The 18967-nt window shown below is 43.3% G+C and overlaps 1 long non-coding RNA gene across 1 annotated transcript; it reads left to right on the forward strand.

Annotated features, from left to right (window-relative positions):
- The first annotated feature begins 533 nt into the window (after positions 1 to 533).
- On the forward strand, positions 534 to 17284 carry LOC124510191 (uncharacterized). The gene is made up of 4 exons (XR_006961641.1): positions 534 to 619; positions 12787 to 13171; positions 14171 to 14323; positions 17205 to 17284. It is a non-coding gene; the product is annotated as an uncharacterized LOC124510191 (long non-coding RNA).
- Positions 17285 to 18967: the final 1683 nt, after the last annotated feature.

The raw sequence follows: 18967 nt of genomic DNA on the forward strand, positions 1-18967 counted from the left end.
GCTCATCAAATGCCATTGCCATGTACCACCCTGGAGATTCTGATTCAGTAGATCTGAGGTGGTGCCCAGGAATCTGTATTTTTAACAAGCTCCCAAAAGATGTGGCACACTGATCTAGCCTTTCCCACTGTCATTGTACAGAACCACTCCTAAAGCATTGCACTAAATAATCTATTTCTTTTTAGAGACCTCCATGGAATTTTTAGAACTTCCTTTGCTAGAGATGCTCTTTGTACCAAGTGGTCATATGAGAGAGCCACAACTCAGTGCATCTTGGTTCATTCATTCTTTCATTCATTCGTCTATCTATTCAAACAAACGTTGTGCACCTACTATGTGCCTGACACTGTGCTAATTTATTCCACTGAATACCTTCTCAGGAGATCTCTTGTAATTGCAAACCCCATGATTTAAAGCCTCTTATTTCCCCTTTTTGGCCTTGAATAAGTAGAGATATAGAAAGACTCTCCTTTCTGCTTTACTGTTTGCTTTTCTCTTTTCCAGGGATTATCTCTAAAGTAAGAAGGAAGCTTTTCCCATAAATGATGAGTCCTTGAATTCCTCCTAATCATTGATCAGATAGTTTGGAGGGACCTCAAGAGACCCAGTTCTCAAAAATGTAAGTTTGCATCATCCCCATTTTACCATTTACAAATAAACCAAATAAAAGGCAGGAATATTAAGTGATTTTCCCAGCATCAGAATCAGGAAATGTAGGGCTTAGATCTCCTATCTCTCCCCTTTTTTTTTTTCTTAAAACAATGTTTATTCAGAATTTTTTTATCCTAAAATAATGTATGTGAGACCAGTATTCTCCCATTTTAAAAATACTACCTTTCAAACATGCATCTGGCTGGTTTGAGGAATGGGCTTTTCTTCTTCTGCCGGGCTCATAATTAGTTATTGACGTCTTCTGATATTCACTAGTGTATGCTTATAAATAAATATCACATGCCCCTAAACTGAGCCAGCCAACATCTATTAAATGGTGGACGAGTAAAATGTTGTTAGCTGTGCTTTATTTTCCTGGGCTGCAGTGGGGCCTAGAGGTTTTTTCCTGGGAGTTTCTCTAGCCCTGGAGAGTGGAAAGGGTCCCACCCCCCTCAAGCCTACTTCTCCTGTTTCTCCTCTGTCTCTCTGTTCCATTCATCACCAGCAGCCTCTAATGTCGACAGGCACGCAGGTCTCCAGGCAATTCTGAAAGCCATCATGAGATCTGCTGGAGTACGGGGTGTGGCAGCTGGGAGCCCCTCTATCCCTATTCCTCTGGTACTTGCCTCAGACTTCACAGGGTCCAGGACGGTGCTGCCCTCCCGTGGCAAGTCACATCCTATGGCGGGGGCGGGTGGAACAGCCCCCCCAACCCCCGGTGGACCCATGTTTCTGACCTGTGTGGCAGAGGATCGGGATAATCACAGAATTTATATTTTTCATTTTAAACTAAGTCCTACCATATCTTATTGAGTTCCTCCTTTCAAGGGTCTCGAGATAGAGGTGCTGCCTTCCTTGGCTTACAGCTATCCAGAAGTTAATGGAAGGAATGTGTAGACACCAGAGGAGACCCCAGGGCCAACAGCTAGGGACGTGGGTCCTGGGATAGATGATGGGAATAGGATTACGGTGGTTTTCATAGGGCAATGGGAAGCTGGAGACTTGCGGGATCTCTGGGCCAAACAAAATTAGATGCCTGGTGGTTTCAAGGAAAGGGCAAGAGGCTCTATCTTTGTTTGTTTGTTTGTTTGTTTGTTTGTTTGTTTGTTTATGTGTCTTGCATTTGTTTAAGTGCCTCTGACACTTGATTTGCTGAGGCTGGTGGCTTCTTTTCTTTTCTTTCTTTCTTTCTTTCTTTCTTTCTTTCTTTCTTTAAAACACTTTTATATACAATTAATATCATGAATTTTCACTGCATTTACTGGGAATCTGGTCATTTGAAATAGCCCCTTATGCTGTTAGCAGTGAAATATGAAGTTGAGAGGATCTACAGAAATGAACTGTTTAAATGTCAACAAATAGTACTAATTCTGAAATTTGTGAAATTCCTACCTTTTTCTCTCCTCCCATTCTGTCACTTTATTTAATAGTTGGTCCAACTCTTTTGTGTACAGATATGCAATGTCCTCCTCTTCCCCCTTGCTCCAGCCCACTGCCATCCCCTACCACCCCCTTTATCCCAAGAGAGCCTCAATTGGCTCTGTTTGCAGAACTGTGAATTTGGAAGCAGCCTCATGGCTGACCTGACTGTTGGTGTTCATACCCTGAGTGTTCCAACGGTTTATTTGCATATTTCCTGAGGAGGTGAGTGGAAGGAAGCCCCCAGTGTCAGCTGCCATGGCCAACCTTCCGGGATAACTGGAGTGGAATGGAAGGGCGTGCCTCATTGTGTCTCAGCTTTGGATTTATTTTGATGCTGGGAAATGGGGGGTGGAAGGGGAAAGTGTAGGGCAAAAGGAAGACAGATGAATGGTTAATGGAGGCTGAAGTGGCAGATTGAGAGAGAACACAAACACAATGGGCAGACCGATGGATTGATAGATTGGACCCAGAGATGTAAATAGGATAGTTTATCTAAGCTGCTTAGAGTCTCTCCTTCCTATCTATCCATCTATTTATCTATCTGCCATAAGCAGGAACTGATAGGGGAACAGACAGATTCCGTGAGTGGGATGGATTAGCGGCAGGCACAGGAGCCTCCTGGGCATTCCAGACTTCGGGAGAGGGAAGGGCTTGGGGACCTGGGGACAGATAACAGGTGCTTCCCAGGAGGGCCGCTTGCTCCTTCTGTGCCCCAAGTGAAAACATGATCAGCGCCCCAGCGAAGAAGGCTTGCTCAGGCCTCAGAGTGCGGGGTCACCTCCCTTCCTGCCTCAGACCCCTCCTCTGACAATTTGCAGGTGTTCTGTTCTCAGACCCCAGAAAGCGGACAGCTGCCAATCGGAGGAGGAAGCCAAGAGAGCAGGGCTTGGTGTTATCATACATTTTTATCCCAGAGCCTTGCTTTAAATTCCAGTCAGGCTTCCAGTCTTGCAACAACAGGGGAAAGAAAGAGGAGGGAAAAAAAAAAAAAACCTGAAGGAAAGCTAACCGTGCTCCTGCTGTTCTGGAAAGCTGTCAGCTGTCAGGTCTGCTTTAACTGACAACCTGGTCTCCAGAGCCCTGGGAGCCCAGCCTCAGGAGAGGGGAGGGCTGGCCTGGGGTGGAGTGCTGAGGGGTTGTTGCCCGCTGCTCTGCACTACCTACCCCCACGCCCACCCTGCCTAGGCCTGTCAGGGGTGGGTCCCTGGGCTACTCAGCAAGCTTGGGGGAGGGGCGCAGGGACTAGGGAAGTATGTTCTCTGTTCTCCGAGCCATCCTGGGGAAGAAGGGGAAATGGGGTAAAAAGACACCTGTGTTATAGAGAAGTCAGGCTGTCTCAGGACCTCCTACCTTTGCTGGGATAGGATGGGTTCCTGGGGCTAGGGAAGGGTGAAAGGAGGAGAATTTAAGAGGATTCCAGAACTCACTTCAGGCCCACAGGTGCAGGAGAACCCACCTTTGCCCCTATCACACTGGGATTGAGTAGCAGCCAGAGACTAGCTGGCCTTCCCCTCTTCTCTCCATGAGCTGGCTTCCAGAATCCTCTTCCTTTCTCCTCCTCCCTTTCTTTCTGGTGGGTTCATGTCCCTAGGTATGAAATTCTAGTGCATCTCAAGATCACCTTTGCAGGACAAACTCCTGTGTCAAGTGGGAAGGCATGGCTGGGCTCCATTCCAATCCCCACTACTTACCATGTGACCTCAATTCCCGTCGTCCCCACTACCTTCTTAGCTATGTGACCTTGATTCCATTCCCCACTGCTTTCTCACTGTGACCTTGATCCTAGTCCCCACTACCTACTTATGTGTGATTTTGAGCAAATAGGTCTTATCTCTAAAAGGGAGATAATCTTTAATCCACTGATCAAACAAAATTGCGCATATGGAGACGTTCCATAAACTCTAGGAGTCTATAAGACATCATTCTTTCCTGATTTATCTTTGTTTCCTTGACAGCCCCTAGCACAAAGACTTACACAGAGTAGGCACTCAATAATAGTCAAATGAAAGCTAAATGAATGTAGGAGAGGAATGTTTCTCTAAATTTGATCATAGAACATCTGGACCCCATTGCAGAGCTACAGAATCAGACACTCTGGGATGGGGCCTGAGAATCTGTACTTCAGCTGGCTGCACAGGTAGTCAGTATTTCAAAACTTGGAAGTTTCTACTTGAAGTAGGAAAGCAGAGGGCACATAACAAGGTTTTGTGATGATTTTTAAGATCATAGACTATGTCATTGTTGAATTCCCAACACCTAGCACAGTGCCTGATAAACAGAGTGCTCCCTCAGGACAAAGTTTTCTTTCTTGAGTGTCACGATCAATATTTTGGTAGAAAACACGCTGCCAGAGTTTCACCAGTGAATAAAGCACACAAGATAATTTTAAGACATTGCTGAAGCACAGCCACAGACTTCCACAGGGACTTCACAGGAAGAGGCACCTGGGACACCAAACGTAAAGAGGTGCTACTCTAGGGTTTATAGAAGCACCTCCTTAAACTTTGTACCATAGGGGCCCTGCCTGTCTTACCCTAGTCCTGGCCCTGGGCCAAGGGGCAGGGTTAGAGAAGGTTTCTGGAAGCAGTCATCAAGTCTGAGAAGACCAACAGGAAGGAGTTTTCCAGGGGACTCCTGGGGAGAAAGACATTCCAGGCAGAGGGAAGAGCATGAACAAAGTAGAGGTGCTAGAAACAGTGGTGGGGGTGAGGAAGCACCCCATGCGGAGGTTAGCAGGAATGTAAAATGAAATGTGGAGGCTCAGGAAACAAGGGGAGATGAGGGACATAACATGGAAGGACTTGTCAGCCATATTAAGGACCATGGGATTTGTCCTACTGGTTATGGGAAGCAGCAGGTGTTATGGTCAATTTGTGCCTCTAACAGAACATTCTGGTCAATCTCTAGACACTTCATTATCCAAGTCACAGATATTGTGAGGTACAAAGGCAAGCCACACGTGTAGCTCTGAAGTTTCTAGTAGCCACATTAAAAAAGGAAAAAGCTGTAAGTGATGAATCACGGGAATCTACCCCCAAAACCAAGAGCACACTGTACATACTGTATGTTAGCCAACTTGACAATAAATCATATTAAAATAAGTAAATAAAATTTTAAAAAATTGAAAAGGAAAAGGAAAAGAAAACCTGATTTGGATAGTATATTTTATTTGACTTATAGCCAAATATAAGCATTATAATCATTTCAACATGTAATCAGTATTAAACAGCATTAATAAGATATTTTATATTCTTTATTATTGTACTAAGTCTTCAACGTCTGGTGTGTAATTTGCACTTATAGTACATCTTGATTCTGTCTAGCCACATTTCAAGTGCTCAGTAGCCACATGTGGCTAATGGGTATAATATTGAACAACACATGTCTAGAGGAAGGAATCTAGATGCCAAAAACCAGAGGCTGGATTTTACAAGGTCAAGGGAAGATGATGCATCTCTTTTCTTTTTTAAGATGGCATATTTCTAATGCAGGATGTTGGTAATGAGAAGAGAGAAAAAAGAAAGTGATAGATTGTCAGGAGACTTAGCTTTTCCTAACATCTTTGTTTGTAAAATCGATATATAGTATTTATCTTCCTGGGTGATGTAAAGATTCATATATGTAGAGCACCAGCTCAGGCTAGCAGGGAATGTATGTTCAGCAGGCATTCTGTCCACGACCCAAGCTGTTCAATATCTCCAGGAACAAGAATTGACACCTCACTTGCATGAGGTGGTGGTCAAAGCACTGGAATGGTATAGTACCAGGTGTAGACTACAAGCACCAAAAGAAATCACAGCCTAGTAGCCCCACTGCACCTTCCCAGGTGTCTCTCTTAATAGCACCCGGGTGAAGGGAAGTTAGCGGCTTGCTGTCATGGGGAGGCTGGGAAGAAGGGTGTAGTAGAGCCAGTCCAGGAGAGGCAGAAAAGCAGAACTGCTGACATTCCGGGCAGCAGCCACTCTGACTATCAGCAGCCAGCAGTTGGCAGCGGCTCCAGATGATTGAGAACTGAACAGCTTAATTGGAGGAGTGCGAACATTGTGGAGTGCCAGGCTGGCATGGTTAAGTGCAAAGATGTTTCCCCAGAGCCCACATTTCTTGCCTTAGGTTGATGTGCCCATGCTGTCTTGGGGAATGCCCCTGGCCAAACCCCTGTGCACAGACCATCAGTTTCTGTATTGCTTGGAAGAAAAAGGAAATGCATTTCTGAATAGATGCAGGATACAGCCCTCTAGACAGAGTTGCTCATGCTGTGGAGAGAAGCTTGGGGCAGGGCAGGGAAAAGATAGGTCATTCTCTACCTAATGAGAATGCCATGCATGGTGTCCAAAGAGTAACAGGCTACACATCTTAGATTCATTAAGACCCTTCTGATCATAGGGAAGTTCTGACTCTTCTTATTTCCACCAAGGTGATATTCAAATGAATATTTATTTATTTTCAAAATGATGATTTTGGTTAGCTGAAGTCACTGGGTGGGTGCTGAGAATCTAAAAAAAGTAACCAAGTAATTAGTGCCTGGAGCTGGTGAGAAACACAACTCAGGTTCCCTTGGGTTCTCTCTGACTCACATTAATTTGCTATCCCTGTATTAGAGTAAGCCAACTGCTGTAACAAACAAACCCAAATTCCACTGGGATAACAACAAATGATTCTTTGTATAACAGTCTGATTTGGAGGAATAGCTCCTCTGGACAGCTTTTCTTCCCAGCAGACATCCGAGGATACTTGTACTTTACACTTTAAGCCTCCAGTCTTCACTCCTCATACCTTTCCTGGCTTCTCACAAGAAAGGAAAGAAAGAGGAGAATTGCATGTGGGAGCATCCACGGGCCAGGTCTGGGAGTGGGTACATGATCTCTGTTTGCTTCCTTTGTCCAGAGTTCAGGCACATTGCTCTACTGAACTTCAAGAGGCCGGCAAATACAGACTAGTGTGTCAAGGAGAAATAGGGAAAAGGCTTGTTGAACACGTAGTCAGTCCTTGCCACAGTCACTTTCTCTCTTACTCTCTGTCTCTGATGGGACTAAGATAGACTGGGGTTCTCACTTGACCCCAGAGGCTTGAGAGTCAGGATACTGCAGGAGAGGGGCAACATTAATTAGAGGGTGATGACCTGGAGTTTCAAGGTGATTATTAATCGGGACAGTGTCATGGTCAAGAAGTTGTAATGCCAAACTAAATTTTTTCTCTCTCGTATTCCAGACCTATTTTGTCAGACTGTGAGCCAAAGAAAGGGAAAGTTGTGCGACCGCAGTGCCAACAGAGCAGAGGGCTAGGCTAGCTTTCCCATTGCTAATTGGCATCAGGTTGTCACCCGTGGCCTCCACTTGCCAGCCAAGCTTAGTGGATCGTGTGTGGTGGAACTGTAGCAGGAGGGTGTTTTCTTTTTGCTCTAAAAAGCAATCCCAAATCTAGAATAAGCAATATTGTCTGCAAAGGTGTGGAAATTCCAGTCTGGTAAGACTGTGAAAGACAGGCAGTGGTCCTAGTGGGGTGATAATAGCGATGGTCATTGTGACAGATGTTGTGGTAGGCAACAGCGTCCCCTCTTCAGGATTGATACACAAATGTCCTAGCTTCTTAGAATATCTAAGGACCACTCACAGTTTACAGCTATGTCTGTCAGTAGGAACTGCCTTGCCCAAAATTAAGCCTTCCCTCTTGCACATCTCCCGGGTAGCCCATGGCCAGTGACTCCTGCTTGGAGATTTAAAAGCCTAACCCTCTTGCCTCACTTTAGCAGAATTCTGAAGGGCCATTCAGGCTCTAGAACTCCGCATAGAATCTGCTTCGGTCTCAGTTACAACCTCAATACGAGTTTCTCTTCCTGCCCAAACTTGCCTTCTTCACTTCCTCACATATGTATACCTCAAGAACTCTCCCCAGTAAACCTTCTGCAGCCAATTCTCGCCTAAGAATTCTTTGATACAAAAAGCAGTTTTAGGAAGTTGACTTTCAAAATGGGACTTTAGAGATGGGTCAGTCATTGGCTCTCTGGCGGTGCAAACCCCATCACTGGTTGTAGCTGGGGTAGAACTAGCCTGTGAGGTATTGTAGCAGTGCAGCTGTTGAAAGAAGGGTAATTTCTGTGTGACTGTTAACTTTCATCAGCAGTAGACTGATGTGGGATATCCATAGAAGGGGGTACATGGTGTGGTGCAGTGTTTCTTGTGATTGAGAGGGACAAGGGAGATGGTAATTATAAGGACCATGGAACTGGGTGATTTGCTGAGCACCATTGATTTTTGAAAGATAAGTAATGACAGGCTCAGATGATTAATCATCATTTCCAGACAAAATATGAAAGCTAGAAGGCCTTAGTAGCATTTAGGGAAACCCTAATCTCCTACAGCCAGAGTACCAGGAGAATAGAAAACTAGGCTCAGGACTTAATCATTAAAGTAGTAGAGCTTCAGATAGGATTGAATTCTCAGATTCAGTAAGTCTCCTATGCCAGGTGCAGGTCCCTAATGGGAAAGTAGTAGGGTGCTGAGACTTGGAATAGGGCAATTTGAGTAGACCTTAGTACCTTGACTTGCTGGACCTTCAGAAGTCCCTTCCTCCCCTCGGCCTTGATAGGTCATAGCTCTCCCCTTCCTTGAAGATGATGCAGAGACCTTGATTAAGACATTCACATTACAAGACACAGCTTGCCTGCTTAAGGAAATATCCCCTACCCCTTCCCCTGGCAAACAATCCAATAAGGAAAATCAAATTCCAGTACAATCAGACTAGAGATGCACTGAGAATTTTATGGAAGGAGTGTATACACCAAAGTTGTTATAAGGCATAGCTAACATGTCCCTGTAGTGGCTACTAGCATATGCATGGGACTGAATCCTGGAGTACCTGATCAAGAGGTGTTGAACATAAGGTTGGATAATCAAGAGTTTATCAATATTGAAATGGTCTCCATTTTATATGCTTTGATGCCTTAGCAAAGGCCCTGGAGATGATTGTTACTAGAAGGGCTGTTAGGATCTGGAAAAAGCAAAGACCCACACTATGTGAAGTAGAAATGCCAGAACTGCCATGGTGGATGGTGAAGCAAGAGCTCAAACAGCTCAAAGAAGTTGGCACACAGAGTGCATATACTGTATCAGGCCATAAACGTGCCAGTGGAGTATGTTCCATGGGAGGGCCTAAAGGACACTCCAAGAAATACCTGGTGAACATGGGTCAGCTCAGTGATAGCTGTTCTCTATAGGCCAAGGCTGAAGATAGGACAGGCTAATACAGAACTAGGCTTTCTAGTAGCCTGATTAGATCCTCCAACAATAAAGGTCCAGGTGATGGCACTCAACCCTCAGAAACAAGGCAATTGCAACTATTGTAATGAAGCAAGGTGGCCCTGATATCACAATATGTGGCAATATTTAAGTGGTATCTGGCTTTGGCTAGAGGGAGAATCTAACCTTCAAAGAGCTATGGTGATATTAATGGAACTTGGTGTTTCCAGAGGCATGTTAGATGAGCAAAGGAGATATTTCTTAATTTACACAGGCAAAGGATATCAAGAATGGATAAGAAGGCTGAGGGAAATCTCTCAAATTAAAATCCATGGTACTTTGTCAAGTTTCCAAACTTCAGTCAGTTCTCAGACCCAGAACACCAGGGGCAGAAAGAGATGCTGGATTTCTATGAAAAGGAATCCTGCAACTCCATAGCAATTGTATTCAGTTGGAAATGTTCTAGTCCCTTTGCCAATGGACTATAACCATTTACTCAAGCAACAGCCCATTTGGGAAAAAGCAATACCCAAACTCTTCAAGGACTGTGGGACATGGAGTCAGAATTAGCATTGATATCCAATATGGGACTCAATATGCCATAATAACCCTCCTGTTACAGTTGAATCTTAAAGATCAATGTGGGGGGAGTATTGCCATACAGAAGGGCTGTATGGGGCCAGGGAAGTAATTGAATCCTGGAATCCTTAGGTCTGGCTTCACAGATTCCTGGAATCACAGGCCCACCTGATGATCATTTGCTGGTATAATTGGAATAGACATACTTTTTGGAGTTTGGCATAAACCCTTGGAGTCGGTATTGGTTCCTTAACCTGTACAGTAGGAAATTTAGTAGAGAAAGCCAAATGAAAACCGGTGCAACTGTGCCTTCACCCCAAGTCAACATAGTAAATAAAAAGATAATATTGCAACCTGGTGAGAATGGTAGACATTAGTGCTACCTTCAGAGAATACAAGGGTGATGATCTATGATAAATCCTCATTTAATTCACCAGAATAGCCCCTATAAAAATGGAATGAATCATGACTGACTGAATAACTACTGTAAATTTAATCAAGTACTGTCCCCAGTTGTAGCTGCAGAGCCAGATGTGATTTTACTAAAGCAGATGAATATAGCCTCCAATACATATTAAATGACCATGATCTGGTGACTGCATTCTTTTCCATCCCTACAAGAAAAGAGGATCCAAAGCAGTTCATATTCATGTGAGATGGACAAGAGTATATAATTATGGTCTTGTCTTAGGTTTTGTTAATGATTTGGCCCTCTGTTGTAATAAGACTGTCAAGGAGATGAAATGTCTGATAGTCCACAGAACATCACACTGGCCCATTATATTGACAATGCCATGATAATAAGACCAGATGAAAAAGAAGTGGCTACTATGTGGAAGCCTTGGCAAAATACATGTGCTTCAGAAAGTGGAGATTAAAGCTTCAGGACCCCAGCATATTAGTGAACTTCTTAGGGATCTACAGGTTCTAGAGAATGCCAGAACATCCCTTCCAAATGAAACAACAAAGAATTGTATTTTACGCCTCCAACTACTGAGAAAGTAGCGTAAGTCTTAATGGCCTCTTCAGGTTCTGGAGGCAGCATATTCTATGCCTGGAAATACCACCTTCACCCATTTGCTGTATAACGTTAAAAGGCTGTGAACTTTGAGTAGTATCCAGAGCAAGAAAGAGCTCAGCAGAAGGACCAGGTTTGAGAAAATGGTCTGACACATGAGCCATATAACCTAGGAGACCCTATGGTACCAGAGCCATCTATGGTGGAAGAAAATAGTGTTCAGAGTTGATGGGAAGCTCCAGTCAATAAATCACAATGTAGACTTCTGGGGTTCTGGAGAAAGTCACTGCCACCTAAAACAGAGGATGATCACCATCAATAAGCATTTACTGATGTGCTACTTGCCCTTGGGAAATACAGAGCTTCTGACCCTGAGATACAAGGGATCCTATGACCAGAGCCATCCATCATGAACTGGGTTCATGCAAAGCCCCCAAGTCACAAGGTGGGGCCAGTTCTGTGGCAGTGCATTCTAAGATGGATATGGTACATCCAAGATTGGAAACGAGCAGAGCTGGAGAGCACACTATAAGCTAATCAAGCAGGTAGCCCAGAGCCCCATGCCATCAATCAGTTTGCACTCGTGTATCTCCTATAGTTCACATCTGTGGCTTAACAGAGGGCCTTTATGATGAGATAACAGATAAGTAGAAAGGCCCAGCTTCATTCATAGGTTAGCTTTGATGGACAGTGATGAGGGGGAAAGCCTCCCCATCGGCAGAGCTTTGATGTTAAGTGCAATTAGTCATCAACTTTGTGTAGAGGAAGAACTGACTTAAGGTAAAAATATAGATGAACTTGTGGGCAATGTGGAATGACATGGTTGGTTAGTTGGTTAAGGGCCTGGAAGGAGAAAGATTAGACTATCAGAGACAAGGGATGTCTGTGAAAAAGGCAGGTGGGTGGATCTCTGGAAGTGGACAGGAAGCATAAAGGTTTTTGAACTACATGTGAACAACCAGCAGAGAACATCTACTATGGGTGAGGAGCTAAACAACCAGACAGAATGACTCGGTCAACTGCTAAAAGCTAATCTCTTTCATTGGCAGTCCTAGTCCTGGCACTATGGAAGTGTGAACTGAATAGCCATGGGGGCGAGTATGGAGGCTGTGCATGAGTTCTCATTCATTAATGCCGATCCAATTAACTGTTACCATTGAATGGAGACAGCCGAGAACTTGGGAGATAGGCTAAGAACTTTGAACAAACACCACAGATTATTGATTATTCTCACCTTTTTACCATGTTAGCTTTTGAATGCCTTTGTTTGCCCACAGACAGTGCTAAGGGTGATCCATATTTCCGAAGGCCAATCTGTCTCTGCAATAAATTTCTCAGATGCTTCCAGTAAGAGCATAAAGACGTTCTCCTGCTCCCACAGGAGGCAGCAGGAACAAGAATACATTGGTTGAAGAAGAGTCATTAAGAGTAAAGAATATAAGAAAACTGCATTTGAAGATGATATGCTCTAGTATATAGAAAGTTCTAAGGAAGCCACACACAGAAAAACAAAAGCACTAGAACTAATAACAAGTTCAGCAAGGTGGCAGGATACAAGATCAATATATGAAAATCGATTGTATTTCTATACACAAATAATGAACAATCCAAAAATGAAATTAAGAAAACAATTCCATTTATAATAGCATCAAAAAAGAATAAGATACTTAGGAATAAACTTACCAAAATAGATGTGAGACTTTTAAGACCAAAACCCACAAAACATCATCAAAAGAAATGAAAGATTTAAATAGAGAGACGTTCCCTATTTATGGATCAGAATAACTAATACTGTTAAGATGATGATACTCCCCAAACTTATCCATATAGTTAACATAATTCCTATCAAATCCCAGCTTTCTTTTTTTTGTGCTTTCACAGAAAATGACAAGCTGAACCTCAAAAATCATATGGAAAATAAAGAGACTAAGAATAGCCATAACATCTTGGCAAAGAAAAAGAACTTAGAGGACTCACATTTCTTAATTTCAAAATTTACTACAAATCTACAGTAATAAATACACTGTGTTATTCACATAGAGTTAGACATACAGATCAATTGAATAGAGTTAAGAGTCCAGATCAAGCCATATTTTTATGGTCAATCAATTTTTGACACCTGTGCCAATACAACTTCTTAGAGGAAGAAAAGTCTTTGAATAAATGGTCCTAGGACAACTGGATACTCATATGTGAAAGAATGAAGTTGGACCCCTGTGTCATACCATGTACAAAAATTAACTCAAAATGGATCAGAAACCTAAAGGTAAGAGCTAAAACTGTTAAGATTATTACAGGAAAACTTAGGTATAAGTGTATGGCTTTTTAAATATGACATCCAAGACATAAGCGGCAAAAGAAAAAGTAGATCAGTTGAACTTCATCAAAATTCTAAACTTTTGTACTTCGAGGACACTATCAAGAAAGTGAAAAGAAAGTCCACATAATGGTAGAAGATACTGTATTTTTAAATCATATGATGTTTGTATGTCATACATATTATATGATTTAATTTGTACAAAAATTGGGGGAATAGGTAAATACACAGAGATAGGAAATAGATGAGTGTTTGCCAAGGGTGGAGGCTTGGAGAGGAATGGAAAGTGACTGCCAATAGGTACAGGATTCTTTCTTGGGTGATGTAAATATTCTGCAATTAGGTAGTGGTGATCGATGCAGAGCTTTTTGAATAAAAACTACTGAATTGTGCACTTTAGAGGGGGTGAATCTTATGACCTTACAATATCTGAATCGTATCTCAATAGAGCTGTTGTTCTTAAAAGAAGAAACAAACAAAGGGCATTGGACCAGGAGACTGGATGTGGAACATGCACATCAGGCTGACTCATCATTGTGTCTATGAGTGTGTGCCTAGACACGTATTGCTCCCACTTCTTAGAACATTCTCTCTACCTTGCTTTCTGCCCATCCACATCTTATACTTTGGATATAACTGGAATATAAACTCTGCCTTCCTCATATCTGTCTCTAAAAACCTTATGGCAGTCCTACACCCTGGTTCCCCATCAAAGAATTCAAGTAGGAATTGACTGCAAACCATACTTGCTAAAAGTGCACTTAAGATGTGCTATTTGAAAAAGACAGTCTAATGGGCACGTTAACCAGCTATTCTCCTAGGTACCTCCAAGCTCTATTACTGTAATGAGTTACATCATTAGAAACAAGGTACCTGGGCCACGTGACCCAGCTAGGCACAGGCATTCTGGCAATGAGTGATGTTATTATATTCTGTGCTTTTATACAGGGTCTGTATAAGAAATACCCACTTGAATGGCTTATCTATGTCTGCTGTAAAGCTGTAATTGAAGACTTTTCCACTATATTACCCAATGACCCTTATGCAAGGGCCCGGATGATAAGTTTCTCCTTGTTTCCAGGAAAGAGTGTGCTTCTGCAGGTGAGTCACGTGGGTATTTCCTTTTCCTTTGCTTTGCTTTTCTTCCCTTTCCTTAAACATAGGAACCATCTAATGCCATAAAAACAACCCACACTTGAGCATTATGTACTGCGAGCCTGCATCCTTTCCCATCTTTGACCATCAGAGCAGCCTGATATTGCCCCTCTTTCTCAGATGTGCACACTGATGCTAAAAGAGAGTAAATGGCATTCCCGACCCCTCACAGCTGGTAAGTGGCAGAGATGGGATTTGAACCAAGGCAGCCGGACTCCAGAAAGCACGCCAAATCCAGCTTCTGCTGTCACCTCGTTGTATAGCCTCCCCACAAGGTATATTTTCTAAGCCATCCCAAAAGTTTTTGAATTAAGAGAGTGTACATACTAAATACATGTTTGCTTTATTCCCCACATCTCCTAGCTGAATATGCTCAATAAATAACATTGATTGATTTATTTCTCCAAGTGCTGAGATCCTTGGAAGAATGACCCCCTATAAATTCTGGTGGCTGTTTTTATTAACGATGCAAGGGTAGTAATCGCACAGGCTGGAGGAGAGGAGGACAGAACTGAAAACAGGAATAATTCATTTTATTTCTTAGATGAAGTGCCTAGAAATTGCATGGCACCTTAGCAGTCTAAAGTCTGGGCCTCTGGGTGCTTGCACATTGCTGGTGGGGATTTAATCATCTTATCTGATGTGTGTTTCCACAGAGTGACAGGCACTCCCTGTCCCACTTCTGAACAGATTTACTCTGTCTGATAGGCTTGGGGGAAAGACCTTTACTCAGCCAGCATGATTCAGCTGGTCTGTGGGGCTGCTTATCTGTAAACACATTCATAAGCAAGCGAGCTCTCAGTGTGCAGAATTTTGATTTACTTAAGTTTCCTTTCTTTCCTCTCTCCTCTCTTTTCTTACCTCACTAGTATATACAGGTCAGATACCTGGCTCCTGTGTGGTTGAGAAATTGGGTGCCAGTAGAGCACCAAGATTCTTATAAGTGAGGACCTCACCTCCTCACCAGACATTATTGACCTTTTGGCTTCTTAGCCCCTACCGTTTCTGGTAGACCCCCATTTTAGAATCCTGAGGGCTGAAGAAGACGACAGGCATGCTCTCTAGGAACTGTCTCCTCTAAGTGTGGTCTTTGGACCAGCTGCAGCATCACCTGGGCGCTGTTAGATGTGCAGAATCTGGGGCCTTACTCAGGCCCGCTGAATCAGAATCTGCAAGTGAATCATATGCACGTTCAAGTTGCAGAAGCAGTGGTTTCAGAACACTGCACCCTCAAGGCGTGGAGGCAGCTGCTCTACCAAACAGACCTGGCTGTCCTTTGAGTGTGCCTTGGACGGAATAATAAGGTGCTGATGTGGTGCTCGGGAGTCCCAAATAACGGCACCGACCAGATGTAGTGTGCACCTTCGGGGGGGAGGGGCTCTGCTGCTGCCATTGCTCCTTTCTGCTCTCTGAGAGGGGGCACACACATGGCACGTTAGGTCTTTCCCTCCACTGACATGTAAAACATTTGGAGACCTGGGGTATTGCTTCCATAGTGATTAGAGGGTTCGCAACAAATGTCATTAGTGACTCCCAGGGAGTAATTTTCTCCCTCTCTGTATACCATCAATACTTTGTACATCTGTACTAGAGAATGCGCCACTCTGGATTGTGTCTGCATCTCCATCCCCTACATTATATTTTACAATTCTCCATGGCCCAGAAACACATAGAGGTATTGACTGTTCTGCACCTATCCTAGAGCCTAGCACTTACCATAGGGAGGGAGGGAGGAAGGAAGGAAGGGAGGGAAAGAAAGAGGGAAGGATGAAGGGAAAGAGGAAGGAAATGGGATTTAGTTTTAGGGAACTGAAGGTATATATGTATTCTGTAAGCTGGAGAGGATTCGGCAAAAGTATGCAGAGAGGTGAGCATCCAGAAAGAGAACGGAAAGAAAAACCTTAGGGAAATCTTAGGGGGTGAAGTGTTTGGGTTACACATAAGGGGATAAGTCAAGAATTAAGATCACTTAAATATAAGTGCAGAGCCAACATGTAAATTCAGGTCTGACTTAATGGCCTGCACTGTCTCTTGGGCCATACTGCCTTCAACGGCATGAAAGGATAGCACCAGAAGGACCCCTAGTATCGGTGTAAGAAAGTCAAGTGACCTGCTGACAGTTACAGAGCTGGCTGGTGGCAGAAGCCGAACAAGAATCTAAAAAGGGGATGTGTCTATAGCCGGTCACAAAACCTGAATTTCTCAACCTATCCCGCCAGGCCAGGAGCATAGGCCTGTTGTGTCTCAGTGGCTCCTTTGGTCTGTATTCTTGCTCTACTGCTAGACAGAACAAGCACTCTTAGTGCACAGCAGAGTGTATTGCCTCATTACTCTTCTCTGCCGTGGCCCTAGACCTAGGTCATATGTTTACCACAGTGACTGCACAGCCTAGAGCCTTTGCATGTTGTTGTTACCCAGACATCCCTATGCTTCACAATAAAGATGCTTTGCAGAAGTTATCAGATTTGTAATGGTATTCAAACTCAAACTGATGGTAGAGAAAACAGCAAGAAAGTGGAGGCAGGATGCTGTAATTAAAAATCACTGAGCTGATAGAGTTATCAGGAAACCAGCAAATTGATCCCTGCATCTCCAGCCTTGGATGGAAATATGTCTACCCCATGCTTAAATCTTCTCAGGGGAGAGACTTAAGTCTTTTCCTTTCAATTGCTACAGCAGCTGATTACTTTTGTTAGAATCACTCCCAGGAAAAGATGTGAGGATTCTCCCACCTCTCGGAAGTTCTCCTCTCCTTCCCAGAAATGTGTCTTCCTTTCCCCACCCTCATACTCCCAAGCCCTGAAACTGGGTCTCTGTCACCCGCTAGGACCCAAATGTCATTTACTGGAAGAGAGAGGTAGAGACGAAAGACTGCACTTCCTCCCCTTCTGATAGATACAACCTCAGGCAAGTGCTGTAACCTCTTCCCCCTCATGTCAGAAATGGGTAGGACTGGATGACCTCGAAAAATCTTCTAGCTCCAAAAATCTAATCCTCTATTTTGCCAGTGGGTTAGCTTCTAAGACTTATTTCTTCCTAAGGGCATTTTAATTTTCATACAAAATACAATGGCAAAGAAATCTCTCTCTTATATACAAGAGAGCAGACTTGCATGATGAAATTACAGGCTTTGAAGGTGATATTTGGGGGCAGGACATTCTGTAGGCAATATATTCCATCTACTCATAAGGCAGCTCTCCCCATCATGACCACTATTTTCATATTTGTGAAAAGAAGCCAAGAATGGAATCTGAACTATTTGTGATGCCCTGTATTTGAAGAGATCTTCATTTATGTTTGGCTGTCGATGCATGAATATGCTTACAGAGCTTAGCATTATTATTATTAGCACCGGGGATTAAATATGTTATTTAGTATTAGAGGTATTAGTCTCGAGCATTAGGGCAGATTAGCTTTTGATGTATTAGTTCTTTGGGGTTACAATTAAGGCCTGGATTCGTGATTGTTATATCCATTTGTCTCTTCTCCATTCAGTTCACCAACATTGACAGACAGCCCAGGACTAATTAATTAATGACAATTCTTTATTTTCAACTGTGTATAAGAATAGGTTGTTCACATCTTCTGATTATTGTAGACTTTCAAGGTGACAATTTTGACTGGGACAGCCTTTTTGTATTATGGCATTCTTAGCCTAGCTTTCTGAGAACCTCTGTGCTGAATGTGTGGTCTCAAGCCTTTAAAAATCTCTTAAGGAATCTTGTCCATACTTTACCACCCCCGCCACCCCCACTGTCTTTCACCTGCTTTCTAGAAGCGAAATCTTTGGTCTGTTGCTTTGATCCAAGCTCTGGTACACCAGACACCCATCACTGTCTCACAAGAGTCAGGCATCCATCACAGAGAACAGATGAGTAGGTCAGTCAAATATAAACATTCCTTCTACTGTGATTAATTAATAATGTCTTTTAGGCCTTCTATCAATATGGTACTTACATCTGGGTTTAGAAGGGCACTCCTAAATATTTACTAATGTGTAATAGTACTTTTAAGTGGAGTTGATAAACTCTGCTTCATGGTTTAAGCCTTCTAGCAGGCAAGAAGTGGAAATCTTTGTGATTGGGTGCATCTGTTTCTAAAACCTGAGTATGTCACACCATCATCTTTCCAGAGCCTTCCTAAAATGAGACACAACATCCTTCTAATAACTCTATAGGTATGCTTTTCCCCCAGTCTGGTCTGATTCAGAGACTGATAGCTAAGGTTTCCTACCCCTCAACTGTGGGACCGGCCCAGGTAAGACGTGAGCCCCCACGTACTCTTTTCTCACCGGAGCAATTGCCTTCATGCTACTGAAGGTGCTCACTGCTAACTCTGTGCACAGCACATTGTCAACTGCTTTCCTCCTCACTCTGAATATTGCTGTACATGGTTTGCCATTAATTCATGGGTGAAAGCATGTGCCCACCCAGTCCTGCAGCGTGGAGACATGCACAGTCAGTGCTGAAATCAGACTCTGGTATCTCTCTTGCACCTCTCAAACCCTGTCAGTGGAAAGTGTCAATGCCTTCCTACCGCTTGCAACCCCCTTCCCAACCAAAGCATACTCCTCTGGCACATCAGTACCCC

The sequence above is a fragment of the Lynx rufus genome, unplaced genomic scaffold (assembly GCF_022079265.1).
Source record: "Lynx rufus isolate CCGP_SWC_20201006 ecotype Redwood Valley unplaced genomic scaffold, mLynRuf1.p SCAF_15, whole genome shotgun sequence".
Taxonomy (NCBI): Eukaryota; Metazoa; Chordata; class Mammalia; order Carnivora; family Felidae; genus Lynx; species Lynx rufus.